The sequence below is a fragment of the Neodiprion fabricii genome, chromosome 5 (genome assembly GCF_021155785.1).
Source record: "Neodiprion fabricii isolate iyNeoFabr1 chromosome 5, iyNeoFabr1.1, whole genome shotgun sequence".
NCBI classification, from domain to species: Eukaryota; Metazoa; Arthropoda; class Insecta; order Hymenoptera; family Diprionidae; genus Neodiprion; species Neodiprion fabricii.
The window spans coordinates 31140313-31152952 of record NC_060243.1 but is presented as its reverse complement, the minus strand read 5'-3'; the positions used below and the strand labels follow the sequence as shown (position 1 = coordinate 31152952).

The window sequence follows — 12640 nt, the reverse complement described above, 5'->3', positions numbered from 1 at the left end:
CATAGTGTAAGGAGTAATGTGTGCTCGATAGAGGACCAGTTTTCGTACAAGGTCGCGCATTCCGCCAGTTTACGTCACGGCAAGTCATATTCACCCTACAGCGCAAGCCCACGCACACGTAAAAAAAATACAACATAACCTCAACTACACTTTGATAAACGTATAAACAAACGTGGCGGGTCGCAGATCGCGTTGAGTCGCATCCTTTCACGAATTCAATAAAATGTTCAATTGTTCGGTTAAGGACGGTAAGAATCGTGGTGGGACATGCAGAGGTAAAAGTATTCGCATTTCCGCTATGCATGGACTGAGGAATGTAGCCAACGTTTCAAGTGTAACATTCTAATCTACCTCGGAATCTTTCAACAGTTTTGAATTAACCGCTTGTTGTGACGTCAACTGGCGGAACTTTTCTATTGGCTCGTCCGAAAAGCTGCGCTGTAGCACACGCGACTCATTACACTATGGTGCAAATTCTCTCTGACACACAATAGGGATTATAGGTATCAGGCTGAAGTTTGTAGCGTTAATGCAACGATGCATCGTTGGAAAAAATTATTATTCTGCGATTTTAAGATTACTCGAGTAAACTGTTAATACAGCATCAACAAACACAGATTGTGTAAATTCAACTTCTTCAAGTATTCTAAATATGAAAAATAGTAATTTTTGTTTCAACATTTCGATAGATTAGCGTCAATATCTTCAGCCTCGTTTATAGGTTCGCATACATATCATAACATCATCCTAGAGGATGAGATGACGGACGCGACGAGAAGTTTTCACTTTAAAGAATCAAGAAATATTCTTCCTCTTTCATGCATGGCACACGTGCGCTGCGTCATTGTTGTCATTACTGTTATTATTGTCATTATTATTATTACAGAGTTTGAAGAAGAAGAAGAAGAAGAATAGGATGAATAGGAAGAAGAGAAAGACGAATAATAAGAAGATGAAGAAAAAGAACGGACAGCTCTTCCACGGCACGGAAACCGGAATGCTGTATCGTCATCGTCGCATCGGATCGCGGTAGACATAATGTAATAATGTTTGCCCGACGACCGAACGAAGGAACGGAGGATTCGTAGGAACGGAGGAACGGAGGAAAGAACGAAGGGACCACCCGACGGACGGATCGCGTGGGTACTACATTCCTTCCGTCGGACCTCTGCTCGCCGTAAAAGACGATCTGGTTGCGAGTATTCGTGTTACATTATAAGTATGCATGCACACATAGTTGCGGTGCAGCGCATACCATGTGCACAGAGTACATGCATACGGTATATGATACATGTAGTACAAGCATTTATGTAGATATTGGAATCTGAAACATGCGGAGAGGATTGGGGAATTCTCTGAAATAAGATTTAGCGGCAGGGCGAAACAGTCTCTGTACGCGAGTTTGCATTTCATACGTAGATCTATGACAATGTTGAATACTGACTATATGTAGATATCCAAATTTTTCAAAACTGCGATGATATTCAACGCAATTTTTCAAAGCTGGGAAGTCGTTCACGGAATCTATACGCGCGATGAAACTAGTGAAGAAAATATACGGCTAATCGAAAAATACTTTTTCAGTACCCGTCAGATTATATTCGGTAGGGATTTTCATTCTGTGCTACAGAAAACACACAACATAACCCGAGACAGAAACAGAAGAAAGTCTCTAGATGATTCGAATGGATGTCTAGAAAACTAGGTACATAAATAAAATCCCTACTCACTGTCGTAAAGTATAAACATCGTAGGTCAATTTTTTTTATACATAGTTTTCTTTTCTGCATACTATTTTTTCCGTGTAGCATTCGACTGAATTGCACTAGAGAGTTTATAACTTTGTGCGTTGATCTTAAAGGGGGTACAGCTTGGACGGTCTAACATCATATCTTTTTTTAGGAATTTTTTTAAAAGAAAATGTAAATACTTCTGCAGCCATATCGTTATTAATTTAAATGAAAAAAATTCTAGAATATTTTTGAAACTATAAATAATAAAGTTCTCAAACTCAAATTGCTCCAAATGTTTTCATATTCTAAAACAAAAAAAAAGAAACGCAATCTCCTAAAATAGGTATTATTTTAGACCGTCCAAGATGTAACCCCCTTCCAATCTGTATCAAGATTATAGAGAAAACGAAAAAACCCTGTGATACAGCGTCTTTCCTCCGAATCATGAATAATAAACCCAAGTAGTCTCTCCGCATCGTTTTCTCGCAATTTTTACTACACCGCGTAGACTTCGCAAGAATCCTCAGTCAAGTCAGATCAGATATCGCAATTACACTGTTATTACCGTAACCGTAACCGCTCCATATTGTTATAATCCAAGAGCGTTTAATCTCTTAACTCATTTTTCTATCTCATATTTCAATTCTACCTCGCGACGACGTTCATTGGCCTTTTCTTTCTCTTCTTCGAAATTTCTTATCTCTCAACTCCGCCGCGACGAGGACTCGACGACTCGGGCCAGGCCTCGACTTCTCCACCAGAGTTTTCTGTGCCTCGCGTCGGTTAGATTAGATGTATGTGAAGAAAAGGCACGCAGTGCAATGCCCACGCGTTGAACGATATCTACACACACACGCGTACATACACACCTATAATACAACTACGCACAAAGTGAACAGAATTAAGTCTATTGTGGTATGATATTATACTGCAATCGTGCATTATATGTATATGTATATATGTTGTATGTAGAAGACGACTACGGGAGTACGAACCGCATAATCGAGTGTCGGAGGAGTTTAATCATTATTGTCACCACAGCTCAGCCCTACGATTGTATTAATATGTGTTTCTAGTTTTACAACTGTACAGAATACGCGTTTACATACCCAAAGGTATGCACATATCGTAACATCTACATCTATGCATGTATTGTAAATTACATACACCCGCGCTCTGAGCTAATTACATTATTTCGACCGAGGTTGCTACATCACTCCACCACGCGTTATATAGAGACAAATTGTCCTAATCTGTTGTCACGATTCGGATACGTATTGTTAGTACGTATAAGTACGGAATTTATTCGTGAACGTATAAGAAGTGATAAGAATTTTTTGGCTCAAAAACAGAAAGAAAAGATTTCACTCTAATTCACATGATCGGTATAATTTGTATGTACACACAATTTTTTCTTTTTTTCTACTCCCGACGTCTTGTAAGGAAAATGTTAAATCATTCAGTCGCAAGCAAGGAAGCAATCAATTAATCAATCAATCTTAAAGTGCCGGACGAAAATACCATATGTATAATAAACACGTATACTCTTGACATTCATTTTTTTTTGCATCAATTTTTAAATTCGTTGCAGCTAACGATTGTTGACTTGTTGTGTGTTATGAAACGGAATGATTCTTATCTCCGACTTATTCCTTTCTTTTTGTTGTTTAAAAAAAACAAAAAAAAAAAAAACAAACAAAAGCGGCGATACCCACGTGAATTCACTATCTCGTAATTGGACATTGAATTACCATCGTTCATGTATAAAAGGAGCAGAAATAATAGGTATATAGAATTACAAGCCACCCGATATGCGCCTAAATATATTAGATTTCCCAGATACATGTTATATACATATACAAACGCGTATAAGCATACGCATATTCCCCATTTATCAAAGACTTCACACAACGCGACGCGCACACTGCGCTTGTATACATAGCGTGTTATGTATATTGTTATGTATAGCCGGCCAACGTCAGATAATCACGACGATGCTTCTGTTCGTGGATGAAATTCGATACTGTTGTATGTGTTACATGCATATATATATATATAACGTAGATTACATATACATATATACGTATGTACATGAGACACGATACTGTTATTTCAATTCAATTTAATATATATATATATGTGAATAATCGTTATTTTCCCAAGAAATATTTTATGAATAAGAGACTTGTCACAAGCACATTTTTTTTTACAAATATCTGTGTAGACATTCGTAAAATTGAGCAAACATGTATTTTCCATCGGATAATTTCTCAGTGAATATTAAATCAAGTTTTTTTTTCGATTAAATAAATGGAGAAGAAAGAAAAATTTGTCGAAACAGGTTGATTGAATATTGTATGATGAACATGATATGAAAAAGTGCAAGTTTGAAGCGAAATTTAGTACATTTTTATAACGAATAATTAATCTTCCGCAAGTAAACGATGATGAAAAAAAAGGGAGAGAGAGAGAAAGAAGGAACAAAAGAATAAATGAGAAATCGTCGACGAGGCTGAAGCTAGCAGTCAGAATTACCAGGCAAACGTTCTAACGTTTTATTCGAATGAGGTAGAGAATTCGTCGAATCAAGATTTTATGAAACACGTTGAACCCCCGATATTTTTATAAATTTATTAGAATAACAGTGAACTGTATTATTCTTTTTCCAAAAAGTTTAATACGTTTGGCTGCAAAACTCAAGCTGCTGCTGGCTTCAGCTTCACAAATTATCGAGATTCGCGGTATTGTACGTAAAAGATTAGATAAGTTAGTTGACCGCAGTATCTCTCTCATTCCGTATCAACCCGTAATCGTACTTTTTACAGTACGTAGAGTATTGACTTGCTTGGGTGCTAATACGTGTGCGTTGCACGAAAAAAACCTTATTTCTGTTAGAAAAAGAAGAAGATTAGAAAGAAAAACAAATTCGGTTCCAGTGTCCCAGAGTCGTCAGTGTGTCAGGTTTTTGTAATATGTACCTTACTCGGGGTGCAGACAGGCGGGCCGAGAGAGGCAACGCCCTGCTTGCTGCCCGACTTGCCTGTGCCTGTCTATGCCTGCTAACCTCTCTGAAACACGTCACGTCACGCGAGTGATGAACTATACCTATAAGGTCGAGGAGAGTCGGTTCCGCAGGGCTGCTCGCAGCACAGCCTATCTCAATACCTAATCGTACAGAATTCTCGAAGCGTAGGTCAGTAAGCGAGCTCGGTACGCACGTATAACATATGTCACATTGTACACTTAGGGACAATGAATCTGAGACGGCTAATTTTTCACACCAGACAGTTATGTTGGCAACACAGAGAAACCTACAGCGCCACAGTCGGCCGAGAGCGAAACTAACACAATCTCAATAGATATAACATGACAGATGACCGTCGAATCTAACCTTAGAATACGTGTCAATCCAACCAGTCATGATCTCCGCGGTATTCTAAGGTTAGATTCGGCGGTCATGGGATTATGTTACGTTTATTGAGATTGTGTTAGTTTCGCTCAGATTCATTTTGCCCAAGTGTAGATGAGTATGATACAATGATAATTATCAGGCATATAAATGTACACAGAGCGATGAAACGACGAGTCGTTGTGAAAATCGTGTAAAAGAAAAAAAATAATAATTCACTGCATATGTATGAATACGATTTGAGAAAATGTGTGTAAAAAAAAAAAACGAAATAAACAAAAAAATCGAATACTTAGAACTCCAACAGTTTCAAGAGAGTGAATTTTAACGAGGAAAGGACGATTTTTACCCCGAAAATGCACCATTACCATAAAGTTAAGTACACACACTAATCCTTTGAATCATAGCGGTAAGTATTCTTACCACCTATTTTATATCCATTTTTTGTATATTTAGAAAACTTGGAAAACATATTTCTTCGCGGTTTTTTTTTACTATTTCTGATAGTACACTGACAGGTTTTCAATACTCAAGAGTAACTATTGCGATATAATGTAAATTATTGTTGTTGGAAGCGAATTGATTGGAAAAAAAATTGTGAAAATTGAAGGAATAATTCATTTCCGAGAAAGTTACCCCTCTACACGTATACATATTTTACATAAATTATAAGTTTTTGTAGTTACTGGTTGCGATTCTGCAATCGGACTACTCAAATTCAAGATGGCGGATCCAATATGGCGGACAAAAATTTCAAATTCGATCGAATCCGGAAAAAAAACTCTGTCCATGTGTTTTTGGGGTCGCTGATTACGAATATGAAATCAAATTTCGAAAATTCAATATGGCAAATCCAATCAGCGAACCCGAAACCCCCTGCATAGAGTTTTTTGATCGGATTCGATGAGATCCGAAACTTTTGGCTGCCGTATTGTATCCGCCATCTTGAATTTTTGACATTCGATTTCAGATTTTATAACCAGGGATCCGAAAAACCCTAGGATACTATCTTGTTATAAAAGTTAACTCAGTACGATAATGTGTAACTAAAAGGGTCCATAAAAGAAAATCTACTAATAATAAGTGTATATAATATGATTTCCGGCGCAATTCCATTCCATACGTCAGTCAGTCACTGTTCCGAAATGCTCTGTTTATTTTTCTTCTCTCTTCGAAAGGAAGTGAAAAAGAGAAAACGCGGATCTCGGCGTATCACACGGATCCCGATTCGTACCTACTATCGACAGCGAAATCATCATCCTCGCATTTCCAAGGTTCTCGTGTATAAGCGTTCGGATGGTTGTTAGCTGTGTGTATTAATATCGTCGTGTACAAATTCATGCATAAATCGTGCACGGATATCTGGCTAATAAATTCAGATGGAGTAGCTATGCATACATATATATATAAATATAGAGGTACATACAACTTTATACATGCAGCACATATAGAACAGACGAGAAAGTTATTAAACTGCGGGGGCGGGCGAGAAGGAACGCCACTTCTACTACCAACTTCACGACCAAATCGTTAAACTCCTCTCAAGTCGATGTATAAAGTCCTCCTCGCGAAACGCAACGTCGGTTAAATACGTATGTATCATACAGCCATTTAACCTGCTCTCATCGTCGAAAACACGCGTGTATGCATAATGCATGTGTCTGATAATCGATTCAACGCTTTGGGAGGTGAAGAAAAACGAAACAGCCAGAGAGATGGAGAGAGAAGGAGTGAAATTTGAAAAAGAAGATGAAGATAAGAAAGAAGAGAAACAGTTTCGCGCTACAACTGAATTCGTGCAAGGAAAACGAAACCGGAGAAGATAGTGCCTCATGAATTATTACCGACTGTTTCGTCATCGTCGTGTGACGTCACGCGGCGATGGTCTAAAAGAAGAAACAGATCGAAGTTAGCGAATTTTAACGTAACGAAGTGCATTTTGAAATGAAAATCATTGTTTTGAAAAATTTTCAACGACATTGAAAGAGTTCAGTTTCCAAATCAATTTCAGACTTTAGGGGGAAAAAATTGTCAAGAATTGTCTGAAATTCGGTAAATCATAACACGGTAAACACAATTATATTTTGAAAAGACAAAAACTTTGGAAGTCGTTCGAAAATTGCACAAAGATGAGTTTTTTCTATCTCGTATTTCGTTACGTTAATTTTACACTAACTTAATTAGCTTCGTCGGACGTGAAAACTTGTTTTCTTTTTCTCTTTATAGATTGCATTCGATTTTTCGAAACTTATGATAATACAGAGTGCACTTGTACAAGGCATGATTAATAGTAGAAGAAGAATAAAAAAATACAACCGTCAATAAATAGATAAACGAAAAGACGATAGACGAGACGAAATTATTTTCGGATATTCATATTCGGTAGAGAGAGATATAAGGATGATTATATGAGGAGGAACTAGCCGCAAAACCAACCCGTTATTATCGCTCGTAAATGGAACGAGAACGACGAACGAACTCAAACGAACGAAGCGGACGTATACTTGGTACGTATATCGCGAGTGCGGGATCAAATTTCGACTCCGTCCGTCCGAAATACGTTTTTTTTTTTTTTGTGTGCGTGTGTGTGTGTGTCTGTTTTTTTTCATTCAAGCTGTACGAATATCGCATACCTATCCTGTCTGTTACTTACACCAAAAATACTGGTTGTATTGTTTCGGAAAAACGAGCGTGTAATACACATATAACAAATCGTACACGTACTAGTAACGCGTACAAAGTAGCGCGAAATTCATCCGTTCGTTCGTTTGCATAACGAGCACTCGACGACCAACAACCCCGATGTAACCAACAACCATCATCAGAGAGGTAAATCGCATCTGATTTGTGTGTTTTCTGTTCGTGTTTCTTTTTTTTGGACATATATAATGTAAGCGTATCGAATGCCCGTGCTACGTATCCCCAATTTATTATCCAAATGGTGGTGTATTATACATATATATGTGTATAATAATAACTACACCGTCAAGGGGGAATCCCCGTTTATTATTATCATCGACGTATCGCGCGGTGTATCGTTATTCGTATTTTTTGTCGTCACTACGCATCACCGTCGTCATCTGTGAATGTACGGATGAATAAAAATTTTTTCCGTCATTTTCCTTTTCATCCTAACGTCATTTTCTGTCACTGGTACGTACATACAATACACCGAGAATAATTTTTCAAAACTCAACAGAACGTAATATCATCGCTGCTATTTATGGTCAGTGATGATTGCTTTCACAAACACAACCATACGCACACACAAATATCGTTTTAACACTCATCCTCTCGAAAGTTTCTGGGAAAACTCAAGATACAGATTAGAGCCAATCAAACTATTTCATTTCGACAAAATGATACGAATATAAGTAATGAGGTGTGATTCATACCAGTGACAAATCGTTGTTTCAAGGAAGTGTAACAATTTATTATTTTGAACAACGTGCGATTACATTCGTATTTGCGAATTATACTTTCGTCATAGGTAAATGATAATCGTATGGATTCTTTGGTGGCAAAATCTGCAGAGTAAACTTGAAAATATCCAGATCCAGAAAGAACGCTGGGGATTTTTTTATTTTTAGATTGATATAAAAAAAAACCCTAGATTGTCTTCCAGCCCTGATCTTTTCAGATTCTTCCGACCGATTTCCTAACCGAAACTTTTGAGGAAAAAACACCATTTTCTTAATTTTACAATGATTTCGGAGGAACTAAGATATCGAAATATGAGTATGTTTTGTTTTATTACGCTCTAATGAATTTCACGGACAATTTCAAAATGGCGGAATAACAGTTTTTCCTCAGCATGAATCGTTACGATAATGTTACCAACTTCAATACGCTAATAAAGAATGAACTGAAAGCGTCTCGATACAGGGCGTTTCCACAAATTCGAAACCCGGATCACGCGAGAGAAAACTCGAATGAGACGATCTAGACGATGTGCGGGAAATTACGCTCTCCCCAGAGCATACCTGTGCGTAAAACAGCGACTCGCTCCCTCTCTCCTCTCCAATACCGGGTGTCTCGATGCTGGTATGCATGTAATGTACACACAAAACGGCCCGAAAGAGAAAAATACAACACAGGAGAAAGGCACCAAGGGGATATAAAGTCAGGGTCCTGAAGGGTCGCCGAGGACAACGATGGGACGACGGGACGCGAGAGAGAAAGGCGAAGAAGTAGAAGATAAGTAGAAGGGAGAAAAATTTCAAGATAAGACATCGTGTGAGGGTGCAGTAAGGAACGAAGGAGGGATAAATCAGTCGAGCTGCTCTCTTTCCTCTCTCCCTGTCTATGCATGAAGTGTCGAACGAACGAGTACGGAAGAGTGTAGTCATTATTTATTTATTTTTTATTTTTTCATATGTCTTTCTAGAAAGTTCAAGTGGGGAGGTGAATTTCGTACGACGTAGCAGTAGACGCCAGTTTCTCCCTCTTCTTTCCACCAGGAGAATTAATCCTGTTCAGACTTCGGTGCACGTATAATTGTTTCATCGATACTTGTACCATGTACATACATCTTTGTATAAATAGGTACTAGTTTCGCACATGAACAAGCGACAAGGACGCCGTGAAGTAAAAGAAAATAAAAGAAACATACAACAATGACGCGATGTATACGTACAGTGATTAATCGGCGCGGCATTCACAGTTTATATATCCTGCAGGCATGCATCGTTGGTTGGTTGAGCAATAGTGTGTGTAAGTACGTAAGTTCTTAAAACACATAAGGAAACACGTGGTTCGATATCCGATGCGTGAATTTCTGCTATCTACTCAATTTGTCGCAATTCTCATTGCTGCGGTTGCGTGTTTTCTCCTTAATTTTCTTCTCTTTTGAACTTTAGAAAAAGAAAAAGAAAACGAGTGATGATTACGATGATTATGATGATTATACTCACCGCACTGACGATCGCAATCGCAACGATAAAAGCAAAGACATAGATACTAGCATTATTAATCTAGCAATAGTAGGAGTAACAACGATAACAACACACACAGAAAGAATAATGATTAAACACACCGAAATTGAAACTTTTCCTTCCTATCTTCGTGGTTCTATGCTGCTTCCTTTTCGTTATCTCCTTCGGTTTGTCGATTAACAAATTCGATCTTCCAGTTTTCCACTTGGACGTTACGCCGGTACAAAAACAAATCGCGTTTTCACGCCAATAATTTGTTGCATCGTTACGGCGTATAATCACTATTACTATTATAATTATTAGTCATTCGCGCGTTCCGCCGGTTCGTTATTTTATTTTATTTTACCTTCTAAATCTTCTCTTTAAGTAGATATAGAAATTCCTCGTTGTTGCGTTCACATTTGTTTCCCCTTTCGTCTATCTAGGTAACTATTACAGCGTAGTACTTTATACACCTCTTCATTTTTATTATTTATTTATTGTTTTATATATTTTCTTGTCAATTTTCAATTTTAATTATATAATATACTTGCTGTACTCTCCCAAAATTCTTTTTCACAGTGTCCTATCTAACTACTACCTTTAAGTATTTAAATTGTTCGGGTTTCTTTGTAATCTCCTTTTACTTTTCTCCTCTTCACTTTCTTCTCATCTATTAAATACCTACTTCCTCCCTGTCGCCTCGACGCAACGGCGGCGTTAACGATACGGATTTCTCCTACGTTCTAGATCAGGCACAGAGCAATTCGTATCTCATCTCGTACCACCTTGTACACCGTTCTCCGCTGGCCTGCGAAATAATCTTATCGAAACCCCCGACGTTGTTCCTGCACGGATGCTGATTGTTGTCTAAACTATCGCAAGGCATGGCGGTGGTGGCCGCCCCCGATCCCCCAGGCGTGAACCCAAAAAAAGTCCCCCTCCCTCTATCTCGTCTTAAATTTTTTCCTCGCTTCGTTGAGAATTCCTCGACGATTAAGCACCTCGTCGTTTTACACCGGTCTTGTGACCACAGCCGCGATTAGGCGGAGGATAGATAACGGACGAGTCAAATATCTCCCTATCGCATGTTATCACTTCTCACGGTTATTCGAACTGCGCGCGGTTGCGGTTCGTCTTTTGTTTACCTCCTCACTTCACTTGTTTACAAGATCGAGGAACACTAGTTGCAGATCATCTTTTGTCCTACAGCATGCGCGCGCGTGTGTTGTGTCTCCGTATGTGTCGTATCCTCTATGGCACAAGCGAGAACCATGAACTAAAAGAACCGTCGTGAGAAATACACTCTCTAACGGCGAGGGGGGTGGTAGGTTGGTAGTCACGCTAGACGAGAATGACGGTCGACTCACTGCTCACGCTCACCAACGTGCTCACTGACTCAAGGCTTCGCCGCCTCCGGTTCCTTATCCTTACTACTACGGGAGATCAGTTACTAATCCAGGTCGAGAGAGCGAGAGGTGTGCATACATGCAGGTACTGTACAAGTACACGCACAAGTAGTGTTTAATTTATACGTAGAAGGCGAAACAACAAACGCGTATGCACAAAACACACACATACCACACGTAACAAACACACGTAGAATAATATCACACTCACAAAAGAAAACACTCGAAGCCTATGTGCACTGTGCCGTCTCCTCCTCGATCTTCTCTTCTCTACTTTTCTCTACTCAACGACGCCACGGGCGCAACACAACTCGCCGTCTTTATTCATCAACTACTGTTGGTTATATTCTCCTCATTGTCCGTAGTCGTCGTTGTCAGCGGTATGCGCAGCACCACCTTAACACCCCGACTGGCTGGCTGGCTGGTTGGTTGGTTCTCCTCCTCGCGGAGGATACACGGGTTTATTTATTGTTTTCACCGCACACCACCGTCGGCCAGTTTTTCGGTCGCGCCCTGCTGCTGTCTTCTCCTATTCGACATCAGGATGGAAGCATAAGAGGAGAAGACACACGCTGCATCAACAGCAGCAGCAGCACGAAGAGCGGTGGTCGGCGCTACCAGATTAATAAAATGGCGACCAATGTGACAGTTGGTCGATCCTCTCGCGTAAATATATACCTATATATACATACAGGTAACGTACATACACAATATATATAGACAGAGATATTGGAGATGGATGAAACCTCTTCTGTTGAGGTGCGATTTGTTCACGTCGCTGCCGCCTTGTGTCGTCGATATCCCTCCACTGTGCGTGCCTTGTTCCTTTCCTTCTTTTGTTTTATATCTTTCTTTCGCGCGGATATCATCCGCTCGCTTTTATCTGTTTTACACTTATCCGCCAGAAAATTGTCACCGTCAGTTTTAACTTCTCCTTTACTTCCGACCAAATTCGCGTTCCTCTGGATACGATTCTTTCCGTTACGTTCTACTGTCCAGGTTACCTTTCACCCGGATTTTCTCTCGCTACTAATTTTTCGGTACCGACGCGGACGGACGCACTTGCGCGACTCGTTTCGCTCCCCAGTCCCCTACAGCTACTGCCGCTACTCCCACCTTTGCGTACTATCCGTCTGAGAAAACACCGTCCACTCTCCCGACGACCCGGCCGCTCCT

At 39.5% G+C, this 12640-nt stretch overlaps 1 protein-coding gene across 4 annotated transcripts in view; it reads right to left on the bottom strand.

Annotated features, from left to right (window-relative positions):
* LOC124182288 (plexin-A4) overlaps positions 1–12591 on the bottom strand; it is a 69928-nt gene extending 57337 nt beyond the window's left edge. For 2 of the 4 annotated variants that reach the window (XM_046569334.1, XM_046569338.1), the window contains exon 1: positions 10178–12591. The gene's annotated coding sequence lies outside the window, so the exon portion shown is untranslated. Of the gene's footprint in view, positions 1–9778; positions 9996–10177 lie in introns of all 4 variants that reach the window. The other 2 variants (XM_046569335.1, XM_046569336.1) reach the window with 2 other exon arrangements.
* Between the last annotated feature and the right edge of the window lie 49 nt (positions 12592–12640).